General features: G+C 32.0%; 1 long non-coding RNA gene across 2 annotated transcripts in view; it reads right to left on the bottom strand.

Annotated features, from left to right (window-relative positions):
• LOC123648203 overlaps positions 1–13,765 on the bottom strand; it is a 34,344-nt gene extending 20,579 nt beyond the window's left edge. For both annotated transcript variants that reach the window (XR_006738520.1, XR_006738521.1), the window contains exons 1-2: positions 13,720–13,765; positions 3,065–3,166 (exon numbers count right to left, since the gene is read on the bottom strand). This is a non-coding gene — a long non-coding RNA (uncharacterized LOC123648203). The remainder of the gene's footprint in view (positions 1–3,064; positions 3,167–13,719) is intronic.

Below are 13,765 nucleotides of genomic sequence, written 5' to 3'. Positions count from 1 at the left end.
ATAAGCCTCTCATTTTCTTTGGACCAGCAGTTGTCTGAGGCATGTTATTGCAAAAGGCAGAAGCACAGAAGAGCAAGCACAAGCTCACAAACATGTTTCAAACTTTTACTTGCATTGTATCTACTAACATATCAATAGCCAAAGAAAATGGTATAGCAAAGCCCGACATGTCTGGGGTAGAAAAATATACTTCCCATGAAGGTGTGGGGAAGAAGCATTGAATATTTGGTAAATGTATATATTTTTAATTTATACTTTATATATGTATTACATATACTTAATATATACTTTATAGATTTAAAATGTATTTTTCATATATTTAATATATAATATATATTGTATATACTGATATATATTTATATATTCAACATATATATATTCTACTTTACTTACTAAGCAAGGAATTACAGAAAATGGAAACAAACATCTTACAACTCCCCATTCACTCCACCTACATCTACGAATGCTATTGAAATAAGTAGTGTCTACTACATGCTTTAGAAAAAATTTTAATTTATCTCTTTTTATTCTCAGGTTAAAATTTTTTAAGCAAATAGTAAAGCTAAAAACACTTTTTAAAAATAAGTTCTCAAGCATCCATTGTATCAATTACCACGTACACATAAATCCATTTCAACTCTTTTTGAAAAATATGATAAGGTCCATAAATAGATTCATAAAAGCATAGTTAAGTGGTCAGACTCCTGAGAAATTGCCCCACTTTTGAAAGATTATAGAGTTGAGTATACTTGTGGGGATAGCATCTCTCAAATAAATGCTGATATGGAAGTATGATGCCAGTGCACCTATAATACTTCAAGGTCAAGACAAGATTATTCATGATAAATGTTTATTTTCATAGTCCATTTCACTGAATACCATCAATTCATACTATGATGATCTACTTTAAACTGCCTCTCAAGTCTTTAATTCTAATAGTTTTATTTTTGCATATAAAAGACAAAGTGACTGTTAGAGAAAATAAAATTCTCTAAATGAAATAAATTTCTAAGCCAAAGGTTATGATTAGAAATTTTTCCAAAAGATTATGCCCTAACTGGACTTCTGAGTTGTGTTACTTGATTCCATTATATACTGAAAGTTAACAGTTTAATAACTTTTCATCATTTGGTATTTATTTGAGCTGTTTAACTATCTTACTGCTCAATGAAACAGAAAAATACATGGTGAATAATGATCTCTGCCATCTTCACAGAATCTAAACAAGCATTTGATAATAGACTTCTTTTTTTTTTTTTTGAGACAGAGTCTCACTTTGTTGCCCGGGCTAGAGTGAGTGCCGTGGCGTCAGCCTAGCTCACAGCAACCTCAAACTCCCGGGCTTGAGCGATCCTCCAGCCTCAGCCTCCCAGGTAGCTGGGACTACAGGCATGTGCCACCATGCCCGGCTAATTTTTTCTATATATATATTTTAGTTGGCCAGATCATTTCTTTCTGTTTTTAGTAGAGACGGGGTCTCGCTCTTGCTCAGGCTGGTCTTGAACTCCTGCCCTTGAGCGATCCACCCATCTCGGCCTCCCAGAGTGCTAGGATTACAGGCGTGAGCCACCGCGCCCGGCCCTGATAATAGACTTCTTTGAAAAAAACACTTTGATGAGAAGTATTATTGGGCATATCCAATCTACAATTTAGGTAATATTTTGAAAATTTTAAATCTGATTGATCTTTTTTTATTACCGTTAAGTAAACATATACTTCTATAATTATAATTTTCATTATTTTTTATTTTTAAATAATCTCAAATTTACAGAAGAACTGCAAGTACAACATAGAGAAGTTTTTCTTTTCCTGAGGCACTTCAGTGTAAGTATACTCTCTCCAGTATAGACAGCAGCCTTATTACCTGGCCTGGGCTTTGCTTTCTTAGGCTAGGCTTCCCCTCCACTGGAAAACCAGTTTTGCTCTGTCTACTTAATTGCCTGAGGAAGCAATTACCCAGAAAAGGAAGAGGAAGGAACAGCATTAATTATACTTCTGGATTTCTTTTGTAGTCATGTTGGTTAGGAAGTACATACTGTATGATTAGAGGAATCTTGGAAAGCATTATTCCAGAAAATGGCAATTAAAAATACCTTCACTTTATCTTATGTATTTTAATCCCCACCTCTGAGATTTTTCATATAAAAATGCCACAGCTCATAAACAACAAAATTAATCACCTAACAGCATGACTCAATCATATCTACTGTTTGACTGCTATATATTTTTATTTTAGTGACATTTTTTTTTTTTTTTTTTTTTTTTTTTTTGAGACAGAGTCTCACTTTGTTGCCCGGGCTAGAGTGAGTGCCGTGGCATCAGCCTAGCTCACAGCAACCTCAGACTCCTGGGCTTAAGCGATCCTACTGCCTCAGCCTCCCGAGTAGCTGGGACTACAGGCATGAGCCACCATGCCCAGCTAATTTTTTTGTATATATATTTTTAGTTGGCCAGATAATTTCTTTCTATTTTTAGTAGAGACGGGGTCTCACTCTTGCTGAGGCTGGTCTCGAACTCCTGACCTCGAGCGATCCACCCGCCTCGGCCTCCCAGAGCTAGGATTACAGGTGTGAGCCACCACGCCCGGCCATAGTGACATATTTTAAAATAATACTTTAGATATTTGGAAATAATATAAATTGACAAAGTCTATACAATTGAAGATATTTTGAATGCATATTTCAATTAGCCTATGTTCAAACATCTGAAGATAATTTTCATACATTTGTTACAATTTTCAGTTACACTTAGTCATGGTTGTTTTTATTATATTATTCTTTCTGTTTATTTATTTTTAGTTTTCCATTTTATAGGCTAATTTTTTAAAAATAATTAATATTAAAAGGTAGTAGTCCTTCAGCCAAAAATAAATACATAGGTTAAAAAGACAGCCTATTCCAAAACAAAAATATTTCTGTCTTCATTTCTGGAAAAAAATGGTCTGTTTCTGTAACGTCAGGGGCAAGGTTTAAGCATGCTATTAGTACTAAGTGCATTTTCTAGGAGGAAGCCACAAAGTACCTTTGTGAATCAATACATTCTGAAAAAATATTTTAAAACTTACCCCAAGATAACATCATTTTCAAAGCCAAAGGACAGTGGAGGATAATAGGCATTAGAAAGTTTTTCTTTCTCTCTGTTCAGGAGGCCCCTGTGTTCTCTCATCCTGAAGACAAAAGAGTTAGATACATGGAACACGCAATTGAAGAACAGCTCAGTAATCTTGAGACAGAGACCATGACCATGGAAACTGCCACGATTGTGGAAAAATATCTGCCTTCTCTTTAATCCATTCCAGATTTTTTGCAAAGATTTTTCCACTGTGGTGTAAGTGTTATATTTAGAAATTTTTTTCTTCCATTTTCTACTGATTCTCTTCTAATAATATATTTGTATGTCATAATTTCAATAAACACAATAAGCACATGTGTTTTGAAAATATTTTTCCTTCAATGATTTTTATTCAAGGCGATCAAATAAAACATTTAATATTTAACCCTGGGAAAACTATGCATATCAATTTTTCTTGTTATGTTACGGAAAAGACATAAGAGAGGACAGATCACTTTAGTTTGGAATCATACAGCTGCTAAGAATATGGATTTTATATATTTTGATTTAACCATTATCTTCAAGTCATTCATTCAACAGGCCAACATTTATTGAATAACTGCCTTCTGCCACAAAATTGCAAAATGCTGGACCCAGGAACACAGTGATAAATGAGATTGCATATGGGCCTTACAGATATTCAGAGTCTAACGGGCGCCTACATAGAGCAGCCTTCAAAATGTTTGGAAGATTGAAAGTGAAAGTCATTTTATCATGTTCTGTTAATATCCATGAGAAAAGAACATTTGCTTTAGAAAGAAGTAAATTGTGAGAGTCAATGTACCTATAAAACATTGATTAAATATTAATAGGTTTCTATGATACATTGAAAACAAGTAGAAGTAGGAATCAACATTTCATGTATTAAATTATCTAAAGACATAGAATCTTCACAAAGGAGGGTTAAAAATTCCATCAATATGGAGTCCTCCATCTTAACCTAAGCCACTACATTCCAGCAGTCAAAGAATTAGAGGATTAATCCAATATATGATGACTGAAATCTTGACTCATTCTAAGTCTCTTCTATTTCCTTAATTGAGGAGGTTTTGAAATATCTAATTTAACAAGATAATTGCCTTCACTCTGCACTTTACTTTTCCTTTGTAGACATCCTGCACAACTGTCTGAGATAATGGTATACTTCATTATATGTTTTATTCATTTAAAAATACTGACTAAATATATACTTTAAACAAGTAATAAAACTGTTCACATTCCATTTGCCTGATGGATAGCCTCTCTTTCACTTTTGCTTTAGTGCATCTCAGTAGAGTTACATGTTTATAGTGTCATTTTAAAAATCAATAAATTCTGAGTTGATTTTCAACTTCTATAACTTCTTGTGCCCTCATATGATCTAGTAAGAGCAAGGAAATGTATCAGTTATCTATTGCTGTGAAACAAACCACTTGAAGTTTCGGTGGCTGAAAACAACAGTAATTTACTATTTCACACAATTCTGTGGGTTGGTTAAGTAGTTCGTCTGTTGTATTTGCTTGGGCTCATTCATGTGGCTGCATTAAGCTGAAGAGTGGCTGGGATGGATGGTCCAAATGCCCTCAACCACATGTCTAGAAGTTGGTGCTACTTCTCAGCCCGTGTATTTTGGTTTTCCTCCCCTTGGCCTCTTGTCCTCAAGTAGGCATTACTGGACTTCATCCCAACATTATAGCCTCAGGGTTCCAAGATGTAACAAGGAAAAGAACCAAGGGTTCTTGTGACCAGGGACATGAACCTAGGAAGGTGTTATTTATTGGTGAACACTATTAGAATATAAATTAATCACATAATTCCAGGTGTGAAAATAACTTTAGTAAACATAAATGTCATAAATTCATATGATTTGAATACATATTTAGGACAAGTTAAATTATAGATTTAATGTGCACATTTCAAACTAAAAAGCTTATTTGCCAAGTGCAGGTATGTAGCAGTTAAAATACTGGTACTCAATTAATTACCTTTGGGAAAAAATCATCATAAAATAAAGTCATAGAACCCAATAAAGGAAAGCTCCATGAGATCAGGGAGCTGGGGTTTTTTTTGTTGTTGTTGTTGATTTTGTTTTTGTTATTATAATTTTTGAAACCACTGTTTCTTCAGCACCAACCAATCTGACATACAGGATGGACTGAATTGACATAATAAATATAGTAGGCATTTTAGTTGTTTTGTTGTTAAACATATAGTATGTATTGAGTTGGTATAATAAATATAATGAATGTGCTCAAACTAGAAAGATATACATAAAGACATGCATTGGATTTATTGGCCTTACCACTGAGGAAGAATAAGAAATTAGTTAAAATCTTATTGCTTTAATGGGTTCAATTTTAGAACATAACCATTTATTGTGAGATTTTCTGTTGTTCTGCTTTGGTCTGGTTTTGTTCATTGTTTGTTAGCTTGTAATCTCACTTGAAGGTTGAGCTCACTTGTTTTAGAAATGAGAATACTGAAGCCCAGATAAATTTAATTAATCATCCAGTATTAAACATTTCAGGAACAATAGCAATTTAATCCAAGCTCTTAATGTGTTTATCTTATGGGAAAGCTATGTGTCCATAATTTCCTTTCAATATTCACTCCTGACCTCTCACCTCCTTTACGTAATAAAAAGAAACAAAAGATATGTCCTAGAAACAATATATGTAATGATTTTAACATAGGGCATTTAAATATCAATTTGTTATTGTATTTATTACTGTTACTTTTTTAAAACTATTATTTTTATTGACAGACAGACTTTCCCTGTAAAGAATAGTTAATTAAATAAGCATGCACTGCAATTCTGTTTCATTACATTTCTTTTCTCTAAATCCAATCATATCTATAAAAAATGTTTCATATTCATTTGATAACCCAACTGCAAAACACGTGTAGACATGCATATATATGTGCTCAACCTAGAAAGACATACATAAAGACATACATTGGAGTTATTGGCCTTACCATTAAGGAACGATAATCTAATAAATTAGTTAAAATCTTATAATTGCTTTAACTGATTCCATTTTAGAATATAACTGTTATTTTAACTCTAACACAGTATTAGGTTAAATGTCTATGAGGATGACAGTTTTAAAGATCATAGCATTGGCAAACATAAAGTGATTTAATTACTTCCAAGTTTTAAATCAATAGTTGATTTTTAAAATACATGTTAAACAGCATTATATTTTAATGTTAGAAATTACTTTTAATCTCATAGTAAAGAAGATTTCAAAGATCTTATTATCTAAGGATCATTTTTAAAACTACATTTTGTCATGGTTTCCTTGGAATAATTTGAATAAGGGAATTTTTCATATTTTAGGGAAGTGATGGAGCATGTTTAAATATATCAATCTTTTTATGAAGAACTGTGTGACAAAGAACACACCATTTCCTTAGCAGCTTTGGACGGCTCTGAATATTAAAATGGTCTTCATTTTACAGGCCAAAATCTGTTTCCTGGTAACTTCTCATCTAAGCACTTTCTAGAATGATCTGTCCAAAATGGACATTTCTTTTCATCCCATCAAGTACTTCTTACTACTCTATGTGGAAAGGGTAGTCTTGGTGCCAGTGGTTATTCTGGCGGTTTTTGCAAACCCCAGTGATGGAATCTTAACATGATTCCCTGGATGCCTTGCTCTTGGCATAAACTTCTCTGAGATTTTCTTATATATATTTTTTATTCTAATGGGATATGTACACCCCTGAGTGAAGGTTAGGGTCTGAGAAAATTTATCACAGTTATGCTAACCTTTTACTGCTCGACAAGAAATTTTAAACTAGCTTCCCCTCTAGGAATAGTATATCAGTAAGTATATTAATTCATAATGACTAAAGAACCTTCTCTGAAAGTAGAAATTACTATTTTATTTGTATTTTTAAATAAGATAGTGAAATATACATTTTAGATAAACCATCTTGAAGTAATTAAAATAAAAAGTTAAGTTTCTTTAAATGATTATGAAACTTAATGAAAGAAAGGCCCACATAAGTACCCTTTGAGTGTAAAAAGTCAAATACATATTATGGAAATTTAGACAAAAACATGGCTGACAGAATGCCTTTGTCACCCCATTTCTTAGATTACCCAACAAAATTTCCCTTCCCATTGTAATAAAAAAATCAGATTTCTTAAATAAAGGAGTTGAATAAATACAGTAAATGGAAAATTAAGAATCTGCATCTTGTTTCCTACAAAAAATTTCTTAAAGAGTCATCTAAGGTAGAATACTGCAGGTAATCACCTCATCAGTGTTCATAAGCAGCTGAGAAGTAGATCAGTTTTAGCCCTGTGCAAGATAATATGATAAGATTGAAAGAGATTCAATAGGCCAATCTGATCAAAACCTGGTATATACTAGGTTCTTCATACATGTGATCTCCAAAACTTAAAGGGTTCACAATACTTTTATGTAGATATTATTTAAACATTTAAAAGATGGGGAAAATGAGGCTCAGAGAGCTTAACTAACATGGTCAAAGTTCCGTAGTTAATAAAATGTGAGAAAGATAGGTTCTTTGACTCAAAGGCTATATCCACTTCTTGACACCACAAGCCAAGTCATTGCTTTTCCAGACCCATAGGAAGGAAAATCCAAGGAGTCTTGGGCTCATTTGTGGTTGCTTCAGCAGTGTAGCTTAACAACAAGAGCAAAGAACTATGAGTCAGGTGATCTGGTCTCAAATTTTCCCTCAATTAGTGGCAGGAATTCAGGTGAGTCATTTTGCATCATGGTATCCAATTTGTCATATTTATGAAATATAATGCTTAAACTAGATGATCCCTAAGACTCATTTCAGATTTGACATTCTGTGGTTCCCTCACATACACCTTTAAGTTACTTTTTCCTTTCAAATCAAGAGTTATATAGATTTAGATAATTGTATTTATCTTTTATGTCAGTTATAATCAATATTTGCAAACATGGTAGGTTATACTCCACAAGATATTGGTTAATTCCTTGCAAAAAACCTTTTAAAGTTTTCTTATGCCGATATCAAGTGTTATATTTCAATGAGTGATGTGTGACTGAAGGTCTTTTGATACTATTACTGTAAGTCTCTTATTTGGAAATTGCAAGGTCCTTTGGCTCATATGTACACTTAAATCTCTGCAGCATAGAAGCAGTGTTCCATTTTATATGTTTTATGTAATTCAGTGGTTTTCCATTTAGGAAAAAAAAAGCTGACATTTAGTTAAAACTAACAATATAACAGAAAATCTGAAAAAAAAAATGGAGGGATGGCCATATAAAATGTATGTGTAAATGTATATGTGTTCACATACACACATAACCACACACACGCAGGCCAATTTTTTTTAAGACTGAAATGCCATATTTTGCATACATTTTAAAGAAATAAAGCTAAATTACTCAAACTGTTTTAACACTGTTTTTTATGTCACTGAAATTGTCTATTCCTTTCAAATGAAAAGTGAGGAAATTTTCCAGTCCCCCTTTCTATCATTATTTATTTCTAAATTACACCTTTTTATTTTACAAAATAGAAAATGCAGCCAATAAAAAAGAAAAATTGCCTTCAAACCCATAATATAGATATAACCAATTTTTTAATCTCTTGGTATATATCCTTCCAAACTTTCTCTAAGAATTTACATACATAAATATGATCATACTACATATACTCTTTTAACCTGATTTTTTTGTTCAATATTTCATTTAACAAATACTAATTATATTAATAATATTCAATGCCTCCAAAGTATTTGTATGTGGGTTATTCAATTAATTCATTTGATTCATCATTTAGTGGTTTTCCCTTTTTTTTATATTAACAATGTACTATAAACACGTATATATCCATCTTTGCTTGACCAATGTTTCCCTGAGGATAAATTTCAAGGCATAAATTTATTAGGTGAAATGGTAAAGCAGTTATAAAAGTGTTGATATTTACTGTTAAATTTGCCTACAGAATTTTTAACATTTTACATTTGTGGGTATTTCCCAACACTCTTCTGAACGCTGAAGTCTTCTACTTTAAATAATAAATACTTTGACTAGCTAATCAAATTTTATATATATGTTCATAAGAAACATACAACTATCTGAATTATAAAAGTATTAAAAACGAAACCCCACAATCTCCCAACTGATATTTATCTTACTCCATGTAATGGAAGCCTACTGTTTTTTGATCATCTAAAAACCATTTTGTTTCTTTGATTTTCCTTTTTGAAGTGGCCTGCCCCACTTTCAGTCCACTTGACTTGGTGGAGCAGGTTCGATCCCCTAGTTCAGAGGTGTGTATGTGACTCAGGCTTCAGCCACGCAGTGCATTCTATTTTCCCATCAACAGAGGTTGGTTTAGAGCTAAGCATGCTCCCAGATTGGAAGCATTGTTTCAGAGCTTTTTTATTTTAAATTTAGAAAAGAACAGATATTTGTATATACTAAGCCCCAGAATGATAAGAGGCTGAAACTTCTGTAGCCTTTTTTCCACCATGATGAGACACATTTGTCTGACTGGAGCCAACACAGAGGCAGGCAGGACCAAGAGAGGGAAGTCAGCGCCTGTATCAATCTTTGATCCTCTGACTAGTCATATCTGAATTGTGAAAGATCTCTAGATTTATTCACATAAACAATATTTCTCATCTGGATTAAGTTTTTGGTTACACACAATTCAAGAGGTCAATGCTAACTGATATATGTTCAAATAAATTATTGAAGCTTCAATAGCTTAGTCTTCAAATACTTTCAGTAATAGATTTATTTCTGAATCTTTCAGAATTTAGCTTTTCTTTCTTATTTCTTTCTATATACACTCTATACCTCTAACCATGTTACAGACACACATATTTATGTCACTCACTGCCCTATGTCCTTTCTCATCTATGGACACTAAAACAGTTATATATTATTCCCAGTAAAAACACATAAACAAATAAGAAACAAAATGACAACAGCAAAATCCTCAATATTTTTTGCTGAAGTACATTTCATTAAATTTTCTTAATTATCTTTAAATATTATAGTCCCTCCACCCCTACACAGACTATGAGCTTTTAAAGGGCAGGTTGTCATTCGTATATTTCTTTGCCTTTTCCTCAGAGTCTTGCTTTTAACAAAATAGGAACTCAATAAAAAAATGTGCTGATGGATTGGAAACAAGTATTTAATGACAAAGAAGTAACAAAAGAGGACCTTTTTGTAGAATAGCTGATGGCCCTAAGAACCTACAAATCCATATTAAAGATAAGATAAATTGAACTGCAAAACTCTGCAGGCTACCTTGTCTGCAATATCTCAAAGATTAGTAAAATCATGTTCCTAAACAATCACACATAACATAAACTATAAAATATAGAGAGATAATCGGAGCACTATATTAGCTCAGTGCTATTTCAAATATGTTATTTTAGTCACTTGTCTTTTAATTGCTAAAGTGTATGGCTTTTCTTAATCTTTGAAAACAGAAAAAAGACCAAATTATTTTACCTGAAGCCTGGGTGTACTCTTTACATTAAAATAAATAAATGAGTAATTCACAGGAATAATTACTGTAACATGTTATTCTCCATCTAAAAAAGAGTTTCATTTACCCACTCTTGACATATACTTTAGGTAGAGTAGAGATGAAGCCTTTATTACAAGCACGGAGGCATTTTCACAATATAGCAGGCAAGCCTCGGATTATCATCAACTTCACGATTGAGGTCAAAAAAAGTAGAAAACTTGTGGCTTTATCAAAACATACAGAAATGCTGTATGACTGATGCTGGAGTCAAATAACTGGTATAAAAATAAGCCCTGAACAACAGGAGGTTTATATGAATGAAAATGGGTTTCTGTTATATGAAGCCTTTATATTATTTTGTGACTTACATGCTGAGCATCATACATTTTATTGCCTTTTAAATAAAAATGGTTTAATAATTTTACAACATATTTTGAAAAACAATGTATGTAATGTATAAAATTTTAAAATAAAAAAAATTAATTCAATTTTTAAAATTCTCATCATGGCATTCCTTAGAAATAAGTTTTGCTAACATTTTGATAAAAACCTTCCAAAATGTTTCTTATGAAACTACAAGCAAATTTTAACAGAAATTGCATCATATTGTATATAGTTTTGAAAATTATCTTCTTTGGTTCACTGAATCATGATTATTTTTCTATGTCAGTGCATTTTTTTACATATAATATTAAGAGTCACATGTATTCCATTGCTGGGAGTACCATTATTTAATTAACTAATCAATATTTACATATAATTATCCTGTTAACATTTATTAACTATTAGAAAACAAAACTTTGACAAATAAGAGAGTTAAGTTCCCATTTGTCTGTAATAAGACTTGCACTGTTCATCTCTGTTAAGCCGTTTGGATGGTTTACATGATATCTACCATGAACGAATTTCTAGCCTGTTTGTCACTTATTTTACCCTTTTATTCCAAAATGTTTACAGATTACTCCACAAATTACTGAGCAATTAATGTTAATGTTAATGAATGTTACTCTGCAAATTTTTGAGCAATTGATTTATGTATTCTAAGGAAGGATAGAGCAATTTTATAGGTTTATCACATTTCACACTGGCGGTGGATTACCCTCAATGCTAATGAGCCTAAGTTTCAGGGCCTCTGGTTTGCACCAGCCCTTTCCAAGGCCCAGGGACAGACCTGGCACTCTGTACATACAGTCATATGCTTTTTTAAAAATAAAATTTGAAAAGGTAAGGTTTTTGACCACTGTCTTCTCCCAAACTCCTCCTTTGTGAGCACATTCTATTCTGAGCGGTGGCAATGGAGAGGAAATGGACATGTGGAGGATCTGATTATGAGAAAGTTGAGTTGGGATACATTCATTTGAGGTTTAGTGGCATACACTTAGTTTGCAATCACCTCTACCCACAGCAAGGAAGTGCTCACTGTTGTAGTGCAGCAATGACTCCATGAATATTCTACCACTTCCTAGCCCAACTACACTAGGGCTGAGATAAGATGTACTATATGGAGGTAACCGGAATCAACTGTACTTTGATAGTGAAAGAGAAACATGGTTTGACAAACAGAGATGCAGAGATCTAGTCTGTGAAACAATCCTTCAAATTTTACATCTTGTTTATGAAAGAGAGTTGATAGAGTTTTATTAACTTTAACAAGAATTCTAAAAGTTTATGACATGACTATGAGTTGTGAAACATACAGAAACTTACTAAATTATTAATTTAAAATGTTTCTGGTTAATCATGATAGAAGAAGGATCAAATTATTTTTCTATTCTCTCTATAGAAATTCATATTTTAAAACTGTTAAATGAAGACGTAGGTGATCAAAAAGGATACATCCAAATAATGAGAAAAAACTTATGATATGTGACAGGCTATTAATTAATCAGTGTTTGTTTAGTGAATTTTAAAACTTTGAGGTATTGCTCAGTTTTTACAATTTTAAAAATAATCTTGGTCACTCTAAATGAATATTCATTTGTGTAGCTAATGTTTTGTATATAGCTTTGTATTATTTTTCATAGAAAGAGTCAGCAACATTATGCAAGTATCAGGTCCCACCATACCTAGATCTGCTGGCATTCACTCACTCATCAACACAAGCAAGAAGAAATATGCGACTGAATTTAGCAACACATTACTCGCATCCTTCTTCATTTTGTCTTTTTTCATGTATAAAGGGAATATTGTTAAATGTTAAAATACACAACTGAAGAGTTTAACAAAGAATTATAGTATTTTTCAGATAAACAGGCATTGTCAGCACCCGATAGAAGGTAAGTGGCTTTCATAAAATTTTCTATGGTTGAAAAAGTGAAAAAGCATATAACAAAATGATAAAGTCTAGGCAACTGTCAATTTACTTCTAAAGAAGAAAATACTGTCTGTGGTTTTCCTAAAATAAAACTAATATAGGCTCTTTTAAATGGCTTTAAGTGTAGAATGTATATTAAAAAGCATATGTACATATATGATATGCTACTTTTTAATGTATATTCAATAATCTAAATTCTAAATAGGTGAATATACCATTATATAAAATACATACATGACAAGAATCAAGAATAAAATTTAATAGTCTGGATTTTTTTCAGTTAATATATGCCCATGATGGTATTATATTAAATAAAAAGACTGAAAAACTACATAAAATATTTAAAATTTAAAGTTAAAAGATAAAAAACTGAGAGAATGCTGAGACATATTTAAGAAAATGTTATATCCCCACTATATTAAATTAAAACTTCTATGAAATTATATAAAAAAAATCTCACAATAAAAATGTGTATAGAATATAAATAGGTGATTCATATAAGATGAAAGTTATTGGTAAAAAACAAATGGAGATGTTTAACCTCACGAGTAGTCAGGGTAACACAAATTATAATAATGAGGTTTATTTGACTATTAGATTTACATAACTCCAATAGCTTTGCTAATAGTATTGTGGGAGAAAAAGGGTACTCTGGTACTCTACTGGTAGAAGCTTAACTTGGTATAAACTTTAGGAAAAATCTAAAGAGTATCTATTAGAATTTAAAATGTGTATGCTTTTCACTCAGCAATGCCTCCATTAGAAATCTTTTGCACAGTAAGAATTGCTGGGGTTTACAAAGGTATACTTACCAGACTGTTACAGGGTCATCTATGACAGAAAGATCACAACAACAAA

This window comes from Lemur catta, chromosome 12 (assembly GCF_020740605.2).
Source record: "Lemur catta isolate mLemCat1 chromosome 12, mLemCat1.pri, whole genome shotgun sequence".
NCBI lineage: Eukaryota > Metazoa > Chordata > Mammalia > Primates > Lemuridae > Lemur > Lemur catta.
This window is presented reverse-complemented; position numbering and strand designations above follow the sequence as displayed.